This window comes from Apteryx mantelli, chromosome 14, assembly GCF_036417845.1.
Source record: "Apteryx mantelli isolate bAptMan1 chromosome 14, bAptMan1.hap1, whole genome shotgun sequence".
NCBI classification, from domain to species: Eukaryota; Metazoa; Chordata; class Aves; order Apterygiformes; family Apterygidae; genus Apteryx; species Apteryx mantelli.
In genome coordinates this window covers 24,133,098-24,145,132 of record NC_089991.1, presented here as the reverse complement: position 1 = coordinate 24,145,132, position 12,035 = coordinate 24,133,098, and positions in this window count along the sequence as shown.

Below are 12,035 nucleotides of genomic sequence, written 5' to 3'. Positions count from 1 at the left end.
AAAGCACTGCGTGCCCTCGCCGCCTCCTAGAGCGCTGCGTGCCTTCGGCGCCTGGCAAAGCGCTGCTTGCCTTCGGCGCCTGGCAAAGCACTGCGTGCCCTCGCCGCCTCTCACAGCGCTGCGTCCTTGGGCGCCTGGCAAAGCGCTGCGTGCCTTCGCCGCCTCGCAAGGCGCCCTAGCCCGTCCACCACGATCAGATCGCTGCGTGCCTTCGCTGCCTCGGTGCTTAGCAAAGCGCCACGTGCCTTCGGCGCCTACAAAAGCGCCGTGTGCCTCCGGCGCTACTACGGCGTTTGCTAAGCGGCGAGGCGGCGAAGGGACGCAGCGGTGTGTGAGGCGGCGAAGGCAAGCAGCGCTTTGCTGGGCGGCGAGGCGGCGAAGGGCCGAAGCGATTGGGGAGGCGGTGAAGGGAGACGGCGCTTTGTTGGGCGGCGAGGGCGGAAGGGACGCAGCGCTTTCTTAGGCGGCGAGGCACCGAAGGCACGCGCTGCTTTGCTAGGCGCCGAAGGAACACGGCGCTTTGCTAGGCGGCGACGGCACGCGCAGCTTTGCTAGGCGGCGAGGGCGAGAAGGCACGCGGCGCTTTCTCAGGCGGCGAGGCGCCGAAGGCACGCACTGCTTTGCCAGGCGCCGAAGGCACGCACTGCTTTGCTAGGCTGCGATGCGGCGAGGCGCCCAACGCAGGCACTTCTTTGCTAGGCGCCCAAGGAACACGGCGCTTTGCTTGACGGCGACGGCACGCGCAGCTTTGCTAGGCGCCCAAGGCAGACGACGCTTTGCTAGGCAGCGAGGCGGCCAACGCACAAAGCCATTTGCTCGGCGGTCATTCGCTGCCTCGCACAAGAGCTAACCACTGTGCATGTTGGCTGTCTCACAAACAAGCAGCCTGCTGCGTCTCTTCGCTGCCTCGCCAGCTAGCAAAGTGCTGCCTCGCTTCGCCTGCAGGCGAAAAAGCCATCCGCCATGCCACTGCGCCACCTGGTGCACAAGCAAAGTGCTGCATCTCTTCGCTGCCTCGCACAAGGAGCAAGCACTGGGCATGTTGGCTGTCTCACAAACAAGGAGACTGCTGCATCTCTTCGCTGCCTCGCAAAAGAAGGAAGCGCTGCGTGCCTTCGGCGCCTAGCAAAGCAGCGCGTGCCTTCGCCGCCTCGCCGCCTAAGAAAGCGCCGTGTGCCTTCGGCGCCTCCCCAATCGCTTCGTGCCTTCGCCGCCTAGCAAAGCGCCTAGCAAAGCGTCCTCAGCCTTCGCTGCCTAGCAAAGCTCCACGTCCGCTCGCCGCCTAGCAAAGCACTGTGTGCCCTCGCCGCCTCCTAGAGCGCTGCGTGCCTTCGGCGCCTGCCAAAGCACTGCGTGCCCTCGCCGCCTCCTAGAGCGCTGCGTGCCTTCGGCGCCTGGCAAAGCGCTGAGTGCCTTGGGCGCCTGGCAAAGCACTGCGTGCCCTCGCCGCCTCGCAAAGCGCTGCGTCCTTGGGCGCCTGGCAAAGCACTGCGTGCCCTCGCCGCCTAGCAAGGCGCTGCGTCCTTGGGCGCCTGCCAAAGCACTGTGTGCCCTCGCCGCCTCCTAGAGCGCTGCGTGCCTTCGGCGCCTGGCAAAGCGCTGAGTGCCTTCGGCGCCTGGCAAAGCACTGCGTGCCCTCGCCGCCTCGCACAGCGCTGCGTCCTTGGGCGCCTGGCAAAGCGCTGCGTGCCTTCGCCGCCTCGCCGCCTAGCAAGGCGCCCTAGCCCGTCCATCACGATCAGATCGCTGCGTGCCTTCGCTGCCTCGGTGCTTAGCAAAGCGCCACGTGCCTTCGGCGCCTACAAAAGCGCCGTGTGCCTCCGGCGCTACTACGGCGTTTGCTAAGCGGCGAGGCGGCGAAGGGACGCAGCGGTGTGTGAGGCGGCGAAGGCAAGCAGCGCTTTGCTGGGCGGCGAGGCGGCGAAGGGCCGAAGCGATTGGGGAGGCGGTGAAGGGAGACGGCGCTTTGTTGGGCGGCGAGGGCGGAAGGGACGCAGCGCTTTCTTAGGCGGCGAGGCACCGAAGGCACGCGCTGCTTTGCTAGGCGCCGAAGGAACACGGCGCTTTGCTAGGCGGCGACGGCACGCGCAGCTTTGCTAGGCGGCGAGGGCGAGAAGGCACGCGGCGCTTTCTCAGGCGGCGAGGCGCCGAAGGCACGCACTGCTTTGCCAGGCGCCGAAGGCACGCACTGCTTTGCTAGGCTGCGATGCGGCGAGGCGCCCAACGCAGGCACTTCTTTGCTAGGCGCCCAAGGAACACGGCGCTTTGCTTGACGGCGACGGCACGCGCAGCTTTGCTAGGCGCCCAAGGCAGACGACGCTTTGCTAGGCAGCGAGGCGGCCAACGCACAAAGCCATTTGCTCGGCGGTCATTCGCTGCCTCGCACAAGAGCTAACCACTGTGCATGTTGGCTGTCTCACAAACAAGCAGCCTGCTGCGTCTCTTCGCTGCCTCGCCAGCTAGCAAAGTGCTGCCTCGCTTCGCCTCCAGGCGAAAAAGCCATCCGCGATGCCACTGCGCCACCTGGTGCACAAGCAAAGTGCTGCATCTCTTCGCTGCCTCGCAGAAGGAGCAACCACTGTGCATGGTGGCTGTCTCACAAACAAGGAGACTGCTGAATCTCTTCGCTGCCTCGCCAACAAGCAGAACGCTGCGTGTATTCGCTGAGTGGCAGAAAGCAAAGCACGGCGCCTGTTCGCTGCCTGGCCAACAAGCAAAGCGCTCCATCTCTTCGCTGCCTCGCAAACGAAGGAAGCGCTGCGTGCCTTCGACGCCTAGCAAAGCAGCGCGTGCCTTCGCCGCCTCGCCGCCTAAGAAAGCGCCGTGTGCCTTCGGCGCCTCCCCAATCGCTTCGTGCCTTCGCCGCCTAGCAAAGCGCCTAGCAAAGCGTCCTCAGCCTTCGCTGCCTAGCAAAGCTCCACGTCCGCTCGCCGCCTAGCAAAGCACTGTGTGCCCTCGCCGCCTCCTAGAGCGCTGCGTGCCTTCGGCGCCTGGCAAAGCACTGCGTGCCCTCGCCGCCTCCTAGAGCGCTGCGTGCCTTCGGCGCCTGGCAAAGCGCTGCGTGCCTTCGCCGCCTCGCCGCCTAGCAAGGCGCCCTAGCCCGTCCATCACGATCAGATCGCTGCGTGCCTTCGCTGCCTCGGTGCTTAGCAAAGCGCCACGTGCCTTCGGCGCCTACAAAAGCGCCGTGTGCCTCCGGCGCTACTACGGCGTTTGCTAAGCGGCGAGGCGGCGAAGGGACGCAGCGGTGTGTGAGGCGGCGAAGGCAAGCAGCGCTTTGCTGGGCGGCGAGGCGGCGAAGGGCCGAAGCGATTGGGGAGGCGGTGAAGGGAGACGGCGCTTTGTTGGGCGGCGAGGGCGGAAGGGACGCAGCGCTTTCTTAGGCGGCGAGGCACCGAAGGCACGCGCTGCTTTGCTAGGCGCCGAAGGAACACGGCGCTTTGCTAGGCGGCGACGGCACGCGCAGCTTTGCTAGGCGGCGAGGGCGAGAAGGCACGCGGCGCTTTCTCAGGCGGCGAGGCGCCGAAGGCACGCACTGCTTTGCCAGGCGCCGAAGGCACGCACTGCTTTGCTAGGCTGCGATGCGGCGAGGCGCCCAACGCAGGCACTTCTTTGCTAGGCGCCCAAGGAACACGGCGCTTTGCTTGACGGCGACGGCACGCGCAGCTTTGCTAGGCGCCCAAGGCAGACGACGCTTTGCTAGGCAGCGAGGCGGCCAACGCACAAAGCCATTTGCTCGGCGGTCATTCGCTGCCTCGCACAAGAGCTAACCACTGTGCATGTTGGCTGTCTCACAAACAAGCAGCCTGCTGCGTCTCTTCGCTGCCTCGCCAACAAGCAGAGCGCTGCGTGTATTCGCTGAGTGGCAGAAAGCAAAGCACGGCGCCTGTTCGCTGCCTGGCCAACAAGCAAAGCGCTCCATCTCTTCGCTGCCTCGCAAACGAAGGAAGCGCTGCGTGCCTTCGGCGCCTAGCAAAGCAGCGCGTGCCTTCGCCGCCTCGCCGCCTAAGAAAGCGCCGTGTGCCTTCGGCGCCTCCCCAATCGCTTCGTGCCTTCGCCGCCTAGCAAAGCGCCTAGCAAAGCGTCCTCAGCCTTCGCTGCCTAGCAAAGCTCCACGTCCGCTCGCCGCCTAGCAAAGCACTGTGTGCCCTCGCCGCCTGCTAGAGCGCTGCGTGCCTTCGGCGCCTGCCAAAGCACTGCGTGCCCTCGCCGCCTCCTAGAGCGCTGCGTGCCTTCGGCGCCTGGCAAAGCGCTGCGTGCCTTCGCCGCCTCGCCGCCTAGCAAGGCGCCCTAGCCCGTCCATCACGATCAGATCGCTGCGTGCCTTCGCTGCCTCGGTGCTTAGCAAAGCGCCACGTGCCTTCGGCGCCTACAAAAGCGCCGTGTGCCTCCGGCGCTACTACGGCGTTTGCTAAGCGGCGAGGCGGCGAAGGGACGCAGCGGTGTGTGAGGCGGCGAAGGCAAGCAGCGCTTTGCTGGGCGGCGAGGCGGCGAAGGGCCGAAGCGATTGGGGAGGCGGTGAAGGGAGACGGCGCTTTGTTGGGCGGCGAGGGCGGAAGGGACGCAGCGCTTTCTTAGGCGGCGAGGCACCGAAGGCACGCGCTGCTTTGCTAGGCGCCGAAGGAACACGGCGCTTTGCTAGGCGGCGACGGCACGCGCAGCTTTGCTAGGCGGCGAGGGCGAGAAGGCACGCGGCGCTTTCTCAGGCGGCGAGGCGCCGAAGGCACGCACTGCTTTGCCAGGCGCCGAAGGCACGCACTGCTTTGCTAGGCTGCGATGCGGCGAGGCGCCCAACGCAGGCACTTCTTTGCTAGGCGCCCAAGGAACACGGCGCTTTGCTTGACGGCGACGGCACGCGCAGCTTTGCTAGGCGCCCAAGGCAGACGACGCTTTGCTAGGCAGCGAGGCGGCGAACGCACAAAGCCATTTGCTCGGCGGTCATTCGCTGCCTCGCACAAGAGCTAACCACTGTGCATGTTGGCTGTCTCACAAACAAGCAGCCTGCTGCGTCTCTTCGCTGCCTCGCCAGCTAGCAAAGTGCTGCCTCGCTTCGCCTCCAGGCGAAAAAGCCATCCGCGATGCCACTGCGCCACCTGGTGCACAAGCAAAGTGCTGCATCTCTTCGCTGCCTCGCAGAAGGAGCAACCACTGTGCATGGTGGCTGTCTCACAAACAAGGAGACTGCTGAATCTCTTCGCTGCCTCGCCAACAAGCAGAACGCTGCGTGTATTCGCTGAGTGGCAGAAAGCAAAGCACGGCGCCTGTTCGCTGCCTGGCCAACAAGCAAAGCGCTCCATCTCTTCGCTGCCTCGCAAACGAAGGAAGCGCTGCGTGCCTTCGGCGCCTAGCAAAGCAGCGCGTGCCTTCGCCGCCTCGCCGCCTAAGAAAGCGCCGTGTGCCTTCGGCGCCTCCCCAATCGCTTCGTGCCTTCGCCGCCTAGCAAAGCGCCTAGCAAAGCGTCCTCAGCCTTCGCTGCCTAGCAAAGCTCCACGTCCGCTCGCCGCCTAGCAAAGCACTGTGTGCCCTCGCCGCCTCCTAGAGCGCTGCGTGCCTTCGGCGCCTGGCAAAGCACTGCGTGCCCTCGCCGCCTCCTAGAGCGCTGCGTGCCTTCGGCGCCTGGCAAAGCGCTGCGTGCCTTCGCCGCCTCGCCGCCTAGCAAGGCGCCCTAGCCCGTCCATCACGATCAGATCGCTGCGTGCCTTCGCTGCCTCGGTGCTTAGCAAAGCGCCACGTGCCTTCGGCGCCTACAAAAGCGCCGTGTGCCTCCGGCGCTACTACGGCGTTTGCTAAGCGGCGAGGCGGCGAAGGGACGCAGCGGTGTGTGAGGCGGCGAAGGCAAGCAGCGCTTTGCTGGGCGGCGAGGCGGCGAAGGGCCGAAGCGATTGGGGAGGCGGTGAAGGGAGACGGCGCTTTGTTGGGCGGCGAGGGCGGAAGGGACGCAGCGCTTTCTTAGGCGGCGAGGCACCGAAGGCACGCGCTGCTTTGCTAGGCGCCGAAGGAACACGGCGCTTTGCTAGGCGGCGACGGCACGCGCAGCTTTGCTAGGCGGCGAGGGCGAGAAGGCACGCGGCGCTTTCTCAGGCGGCGAGGCGCCGAAGGCACGCACTGCTTTGCCAGGCGCCGAAGGCACGCACTGCTTTGCTAGGCTGCGATGCGGCGAGGCGCCCAACGCAGGCACTTCTTTGCTAGGCGCCCAAGGAACACGGCGCTTTGCTTGACGGCGACGGCACGCGCAGCTTTGCTAGGCGCCCAAGGCAGACGACGCTTTGCTAGGCAGCGAGGCGGCCAACGCACAAAGCCATTTGCTCGGCGGTCATTCGCTGCCTCGCACAAGAGCTAACCACTGTGCATGTTGGCTGTCTCACAAACAAGCAGCCTGCTGCGTCTCTTCGCTGCCTCGCCAGCTAGCAAAGTGCTGCCTCGCTTCGCCTCCAGGCGAAAAAGCCATCCGCGATGCAACTGCGCCACCTGGTGCACAAGCAAAGTGCTGCATCTCTTCGCTGCCTCGCAGAAGGAGCAACCACTGTGCATGGTGGCTGTCTCACAAACAAGGAGACTGCTGAATCTCTTCGCTGCCTCGCCAACAAGCAGAACGCTGCGTGTATTCGCTGAGTGGCAGAAAGCAAAGCACGGCGCCTGTTCGCTGCCTGGCCAACAAGCAAAGCGCTCCATCTCTTCGCTGCCTCGCAAACGAAGGAAGCGCTGCGTGCCTTCGGCGCCTAGCAAAGCAGCGCGTGCCTTCGCCGCCTCGCCGCCTAAGAAAGCGCCGTGTGCCTTCGGCGCCTCCCCAATCGCTTCGTGCCTTCGCCGCCTAGCAAAGCGCCTAGCAAAGCGTCCTCAGCCTTCGCTGCCTAGCAAAGCTCCACGTCCGCTCGCCGCCTAGCAAAGCACTGTGTGCCCTCGCCGACTCCTAGAGCGCTGCGTGCCTTCGGCGCCTGGCAAAGCACTGCGTGCCCTCGCCGCCTCCTAGAGCGCTGCGTGCCTTCGGCGCCTGGCAAAGCGCTGAGTGCCTTGGGCGCCTGGCAAAGCACTGCGTGCCCTCGCCGCCTCGCAAAGCGCTGCGTCCTTGGGCGCCTGGCAAAGCACTGCGTGCCCTCGCCGCCTAGCAAGGCGCTGCGTCCTTGGGCGCCTGCCAAAGCACTGTGTGCCCTCGCCGCCTCCTAGAGCGCTGCGTGCCTTCGGCGCCTGGCAAAGCGCTGCGTGCCTTCGCCGCCTGGCAAAGCACTGCGTGCCCTCGCCGCCTCGCACAGCGCTGCGTCCTTGGGCGCCTGGCAAAGCGCTGCGTGCCTTCGCCGCCTCGCCGCCTAGCAAGGCGCCCTAGCCCGTCCACCACGATCAGATCGCTGCGTGCCTTCGCTGCCTCGGTGCTTAGCAAAGCGCCACGTGCCTTCGGCGCCTACAAAAGCGCCGTGTGCCTCCGGCGCTACTACGGCGTTTGCTAAGCGGCGAGGCGGCGAAGGGACGCAGCGGTGTGTGAGGCGGCGAAGGCAAGCAGCGCTTTGCTGGGCGGCGAGGCGGCGAAGGGCCGAAGCGATTGGGGAGGCGGTGAAGGGAGACGGCGCTTTGTTGGGCGGCGAGGGCGGAAGGGACGCAGCGCTTTCTTAGGCGGCGAGGCACCGAAGGCACGCGCTGCTTTGCTAGGCGCCGAAGGAACACGGCGCTTTGCTAGGCGGCGACGGCACGCGGAGCTTTGCTAGGCGGCGAGGGCGAGAAGGCACGCGGCGCTTTCTCAGGCGGCGAGGCGCCGAAGGCACGCACTGCTTTGCCAGGCGCCGAAGGCACGCACTGCTTTGCTAGGCTGCGATGCGGCGAGGCGCCCAACGCAGGCACTTCTTTGCTAGGCGCCCAAGGAACACGGCGCTTTGCTTGACGGCGACGGCACGCGCAGCTTTGCTAGGCGCCCAAGGCAGACGACGCTTTGCTAGGCAGCGAGGCGGCCAACGCACAAAGCCATTTGCTCGGCGGTCATTCGCTGCCTCGCACAATAGCTAACCACTGTGCATGTTGGCTGTCTCACAAACAAGCAGCCTGCTGCGTCTCTTCGCTGCCTCGCCAACTAACAAAGTGCTGCCTCGCTTCGCTGCCTCGCAAACGAAGGAAGCGCTGCGTGCCTTCGGCGCCTAGCAAAGCAGCGCGTGCCTTCGCCGCCTCGCCGCCTAAGAAAGCGCCGTGTGCCTTCGGCGCCTCCCCAATCGCTTCGTGCCTTCGCCGCCTAGCAAAGCGCCTAGCAAAGCGTCCTCAGCCTTCGCTGCCTAGCAAAGCTCCACGTCCGCTCGCCGCCTAGCAAAGCACTGTGTGCCCTCGCCGCCTCCTAGAGCGCTGCGTGCCTTCGGCGCCTGGCAAAGCACTGCGTGCCCTCGCCGCCTCCTAGAGCGCTGCGTGCCTTCGGCGCCTGGCAAAGCGCTGCGTGCCTTCGCCGCCTCGCCGCCTAGCAAGGCGCCCTAGCCCGTCCATCACGATCAGATCGCTGCGTGCCTTCGCTGCCTCGGTGCTTAGCAAAGCGCCACGTGCCTTCGGCGCCTACAAAAGCGCCGTGTGCCTCCGGCGCTACTACGGCGTTTGCTAAGCGGCGAGGCGGCGAAGGGACGCAGCGGTGTGTGAGGCGGCGAAGGCAAGCAGCGCTTTGCTGGGCGGCGAGGCGGCGAAGGGCCGAAGCGATTGGGGAGGCGGTGAAGGGAGACGGCGCTTTGTTGGGCGGCGAGGGCGGAAGGGACGCAGCGCTTTCTTAGGCGGCGAGGCACCGAAGGCACGCGCTGCTTTGCTAGGCGCCGAAGGAACACGGCGCTTTGCTAGGCGGCGACGGCACGCGCAGCTTTGCTAGGCGGCGAGGGCGAGAAGGCACGCGGCGCTTTCTCAGGCGGCGAGGCGCCGAAGGCACGCACTGCTTTGCCAGGCGCCGAAGGCACGCACTGCTTTGCCAGGCGCCGAAGGCACGCACTGCTTTGCTAGGCTGCGATGCGGCGAGGCGCCCAACGCAGGCACTTCTTTGCTAGGCGCCCAAGGAACACGGCGCTTTGCTTGACGGCGACGGCACGCGCAGCTTTGCTAGGCGCCCAAGGCAGACGACGCTTTGCTAGGCAGCGAGGCGGCCAACGCACAAAGCCATTTGCTCGGCGGTCATTCGCTGCCTCGCACAAGAGCTAACCACTGTGCATGTTGGCTGTCTCACAAACAAGCAGCCTGCTGCGTCTCTTCGCTGCCTCGCCAACAAGCAGAGCGCTGCGTGTATTCGCTGAGTGGCAGAAAGCAAAGCACGGCGCCTGTTCGCTGCCTGGCCAACAAGCAAAGCGCTCCATCTCTTCGCTGCCTCGCAAACGAAGGAAGCGCTGCGTGCCTTCGGCGCCTAGCAAAGCAGCGCGTGCCTTCGCCGCCTCGCCGCCTAAGAAAGCGCCGTGTGCCTTCGGCGCCTCCCCAATCGCTTCGTGCCTTCGCCGCCTAGCAAAGCGCCTAGCAAAGCGTCCTCAGCCTTCGCTGCCTAGCAAAGCTCCACGTCCGCTCGCCGCCTAGCAAAGCACTGTGTGCCCTCGCCGCCTCCTAGAGCGCTGCGTGCCTTCGGCGCCTGGCAAAGCACTGCGTGCCCTCGCCGCCTCCTAGAGCGCTGCGTGCCTTCGGCGCCTGGCAAAGCGCTCCGTGCCCTCGCCGCCTCCTAGAGCGCTGCGTGCCTTCGGCGCCTGGCAAAGCGCTGAGTGCCTTGGGCGCCTGGCAAAGCACTGCGTGCCCTCGCCGCCTCCTAGAGCGCTGCGTCCTTGGGCGCCTGGCAAAGCGCTGCGTGCCTTCGCCGCCTCGCCGCCTAGCAAGGCGCCCTAGCCCGTCCACCACGATCAGATCGCTGCGTGCCTTCGCTGCCTCGGTGCTTAGCAAAGCGCCACGTGCCTTCGGCGCCTACAAAAGCGCCGTGTGCCTCCGGCGCTACTACGGCGTTTGCTAAGCGGCGAGGCGGCGAAGGGACGCAGCGGTGTGTGAGGCGGCGAAGGCAAGCAGCGCTTTGCTGGGCGGCGAGGCGGCGAAGGGCCGAAGCGATTGGGGAGGCGGTGAAGGGAGACGGCGCTTTGTTGGGCGGCGAGGGCGGAAGGGACGCAGCGCTTTCTTAGGCGGCGAGGCGGCGAAGGCACGCGCTGCTTTGCTAGGCGCCGAAGGAACACGGCGCTTTGCTAGGCGGCGACGGCACGCGCAGCTTTGCTAGGCGGCGAGGGCGAGAAGGCACGCGGCGCTTTCTCAGGCGGCGAGGCGCCGAAGGCACGCACTGCTTTGCCAGGCGCCGAAGGCACGCACTGCTTTGCTAGGCTGCGATGCGGCGAGGCGCCCAACGCAGGCACTTCTTTGCTAGGCGCCCAAGGAACACGGCGCTTTGCTTGACGGCGACGGCACGCGCAGCTTTGCTAGGCGCCCAAGGCAGACGACGCTTTGCTAGGCAGCGAGGCGGCCAACGCACAAAGCCATTTGCTCGGCGGTCATTCGCTGCCTCGCACAAGAGCTAACCACTGTGCATGTTGGCTGTCTCACAAACAAGCAGCCTGCTGCGTCTCTTCGCTGCCTCGCCAACAAGCAGAGCGCTGCGTGTATTCGCTGAGTGGCAGAAAGCAAAGCACGGCGCCTGTTCGCTGCCTGGCCAACAAGCAAAGCGCTCCATCTCTTCGCTGCCTCGCAAACGAAGGAAGCGCTGCGTGCCTTCGGCGCCTAGCAAAGCAGCGCGTGCCTTCGCCGCCTCGCCGCCTAAGAAAGCGCCGTGTGCCTTCGGCGCCTCCCCAATCGCTTCGTGCCTTCGCCGCCTAGCAAAGCGCCTAGCAAAGCGTCCGCAGCCTTCGCTGCCTAGCAAAGCTCCACGTCCGCTCGCCGCCTAGCAAAGCACTGTGTGCCCTCGCCGCCTCCTAGAGCGCTGCGTGCCTTCGGCGCCTGGCAAAGCACTGCGTGCCCTCGCCGCCTCGCACAGCGCTGCGTCCTTGGGCGCCTGGCAAAGCGCTGCGTGCCTTCGCCGCCTCGCCGCCTAGCAAGGCGCCCTAGCCCGTCCATCACGATCAGATCGCTGCGTGCCTTCGCTGCCTCGGTGCTTAGCAAAGCGCCACGTGCCTTCGGCACCTACAAAAGCGCCGTGTGCCTCCGGCGCTACTACGGCGTTTGCTAAGCGGCGAGGCGGCGAAGGGACGCAGCGGTGTGTGAGGCGGCGAAGGCAAGCAGCGCTTTGCTGGGCGGCGAGGCGGCGAAGGGCCGAAGCGATTGGGGAGGCGGTGAAGGGAGACGGCGCTTTGTTGGGCGGCGAGGGTGGATGGGACGCAGCGCTTTCTTAGGCGGCGAGGCACCGAAGGCACGCGCTGCTTTGCTAGGCGCCGAAGGAACACGGCGCTTTGCTAGGCGGCGAGGGCGAGAAGGCACGCGGCGCTTTCTCAGGCGGCGAGGCGCCGAAGGCACGCACTGCTTTGCCAGGCGCCGAAGGCACGCACTGCTTTGCTAGGCTGCGATGCGGCGAGGCGCCCAACGCAGGCACTTCTTTGCTAGGCGCCCAAGGAACACGGCGCTTTGCTTGACGGCGACGGCACGCGCAGCTTTGCTAGGCGCCCAAGGCAGACGACGCTTTGCTAGGCAGCGAGGCGGCCAACGCACAAAGCCATTTGCTCGGCGGTCATTCGCTGCCTCGCACAAGAGCTAACCACTGTGCATGTTGGCTGTCTCACAAACAAGCAGCCTGCTGCGTCTCTTCGCTGCCTCGCCAACAAGCAGAGCGCTGCGTGTATTCGCTGAGTGGCAGAAAGCAAAGCACGGCGCCTGTTCGCTGCCTGGCCAACAAGCAAAGCGCTCCATCTCTTCGCTGCCTCGCAAACGAAGGAAGCGCTGCGTGCCTTCGGCGCCTAGCAAAGCAGCGCGTGCCTTCGCCGCCTCGCCGCCTAAGAAAGCGCCGTGTGCCTTCGGCGCCTCCCCAATCGCTTCGTGCCTTCGCCGCCTAGCAAAGCGCCTAGCAAAGCGTCCTCAGCCTTCGCTGCCTAGCAAAGCTCCACGTCCGCTCGCCGCCTAGCAAAGCACTGTGTGCCCTCGCCGCCTCC